A 2,720-nucleotide genomic window follows, 5' to 3' on the forward strand; every position below is an offset into this window, starting at 1 on the left:
GACCCACTGAAATTTATGCAAAAGTTGAGGCTTAAGTGCACTGTTATAAGGAAAGGAGTAATATGCTTCATCAGCTAACCAACAGGGCACATGACGCAAGAGTTAACAACCAGTGAAAGCCCAACCCCCCTTTAACAGAAAACTGAGGCACAGCAAAAATGCGACTTGATAAGTCACGCATAAATACAGTGGCCGAGCCAAAGACTGAAACCCACATGTCTGGAACACTACCCAGGGTTATTCCGCTGCATGACAGTGCAGTGCCTCTTGGTGCTCAAATAAAAGCCTCTTTAAAGTGGGATTGTAACGAGTAGGCAAAGCATGCTCTTCAATGGCAAGACAAAGGTTGCAGACTCCAAGAATTTGTTTTCCTCAGTTAATATTAGCAATAAGTTAAACGTTTATAAGATTCAGCTCATGGATTCTTAGAGATATGCATGGAATCAGGTAAGAAACTATCTACACCCCTTAAAAAGGCTGTGACAATTTTACAGCAACTTTATGTCTTGTGTATGCCACGATCTCACCACAATCTCAGGATTTGGAGGGCGTCTTTTATGATTCACATCTTACAAATGAAAAAACTGAAGATCAAAAAGCTCTAGTGACTTGCTTACAGGTCTCATCACCTGAAGATGAAACTAGTTGTAAAATGAAGGTTTTTTTGTCCCCCTCCCTCACATTCTTTGATCTGTAGCACATGGCTTTGAACTTCCAAAGTGTACTTCTCTGGACAAGAAAAATGCGGCTATAGATATGGGGATATAAAATGATTTGATGGTAGTCAAATAAGTAGTGGATAAGCCAAGACTCAAACTCCTGTTTCATAAATTATCTGTAACCTCTAATAGTGAAAAGTTTGTGTTTTTATTGTTGTTTGTCAAACAATAAGAGAAGGGTGCTGCAGGAAAACAAACCCTGGACTAGGGATACAGGGACCTGGGGTCTCTGGCTGTGTCACTTGCTGGCTGTGTGAGACCTTTGACAAGTCACTTAACAGTTGGGCCTGGATTCACTTTGGGAAATGGGGCAGGTGACCTCAATATTCTACCCTTTCAATAGGATGAGCTTTTTTGATTCTTCTGTATGTGTATCATAGCCCACATGATAATGTGGCAGAATTGGCATTCTGGTGCCCTGTCTGCAATCAAACAAGCAAAATGGACATGTTGTAAGATATTTTTGAGAGAATTAAGTGAATTTTGAAAGCCATTTTTATTAAGTTAAAGGTAGCAAACTATGAAGGATGAGAAGAACTAGTCTAATTTCTTTAACTCAGAAGTCCTTATGAGTTAATTACTTTGTACCTTAGTTCAAGAATAGCGTATCATAGGCTACTAAAATTTTAAAATTTGATAGCTCTTTACTTCAAATTCCAACATTCTTTCAGTTTTAGCAGGTCTTTTCTTCCCCAAATATGTGGTTGGGCACATACTCTTCTCTAGGCTTCGTCGTGTATATATTCACTCTCTTTGATGGCAGAAGCTAGAAGCAGATGTAGTTTACTTTCATGGAAATAAAATCATCAAAGTTCATCATTTCTGTGAGATCAGGAAGAGCATGTTTAGGTTGAACTACAGCTATTAAAGTATTCCGATCATAAGTCAAAGCTGCTCTTAGGAGAAAAACAAGTATATTTTAGAGGCTTAAACATACTTCAAGTCCTTTTTTTAAAAAAAAGTATTTTTATTTTTAGGGATGGGGTCTTGCTGTCACCCAGACTGGAGTGCAGTGGTGCCATCACAGCTCACTGCAGCCTTGAACTCCTGGCCTCACATCATCCTCTTGCCTCAGCTTCCTGAATCACTGGGATTACAGGCAAGATCTGAAACCACAGATGAAGAGAAGCATAAGACAAGGCTAGAAGGAGGAGCAGAGCTTCCATCCCTCTCTGGGCACGCCATTGTCCAGGAACCTCCATGTGTTCAGCTATCTTTCCGGAAGCTCCTTCAAGTCCTTTTTAAAAAAATCGTTGGTAAATTGTTACTGTTGGCTTCTAAAAATTCACTTCATGCTTTGGTTTTTATTACGTATTTCTGAAGCCATAATAACTTCAGATAAGCAGTGGTAAGATAAGCCAAGTGTTTTAAACCAAAGAAACACAGGTTATTATAAACAGCCAGATATCAATGAGGGGGCCTGGTATCATGGGTCAAGGGTCATCAGAATACTGCAGTTTATTGACAGTATACTAATTTTACTGAAATTTGTGGAAAACAAAGAAAATAAAAAACAAATGTTTTCTTTTACACTAATTTGCTCTGCTGTAAAGTTTAGGTGTTGCCTGATCAGTTGTTCTATGGGATTCTTCTTTGACCTTTTTAAGTACAGACAGTGCAAATGTGGCGTGCCTAGTAAGCTTGGATGTGTCAAAAAAATCTCTCCAACCTTCTGTGAATAAAGGAGGAATGTGGTGTTTATTGAGGAATAGAAAATCCTTACATTTGAATAAAAGATGCCATATAGTGAGTCCACTACTCATTTTCATATTCTTCCTGTTTTCTTCTGTCAGTATGCTGTGTTTTACTTTAGTAAATTAAACTATTGCATCAATTATTTTTCCCAATTACCCTGCTTGGTAGCACTCTCTTAATGTTCCTAAAGTTACCTGTAGCCTCTTTAATAATCCACTTCCACAGCCTGTTCTCAGCCTGCTTGACTCCTCCCTAGTTCGGCATTCCCAGCACCCTCTATCGTGTGGCTTCCTGCCTGGTCTCTAG

General features: G+C 39.1%; 1 long non-coding RNA gene across 1 annotated transcript; it reads left to right on the forward strand.

Annotated features, from left to right (window-relative positions):
* Nucleotides 1–241: 241 nt before the first annotated feature.
* On the forward strand, nucleotides 242–2,470 carry LOC135273653 (uncharacterized). Its single transcript, XR_010341441.1, has 2 exons — nucleotides 242–447; nucleotides 1,697–2,470. It is a non-coding gene; the product is annotated as an uncharacterized LOC135273653 (long non-coding RNA).
* Nucleotides 2,471–2,720: the final 250 nt, after the last annotated feature.

This window comes from Aotus nancymaae, unplaced genomic scaffold (genome assembly GCF_030222135.1).
Source record: "Aotus nancymaae isolate 86718 unplaced genomic scaffold, 86718_ANA_hifiasm-v0.15.2.pri h1tg000008l, whole genome shotgun sequence".
Lineage (NCBI taxonomy): Eukaryota > Metazoa > Chordata > Mammalia > Primates > Aotidae > Aotus > Aotus nancymaae.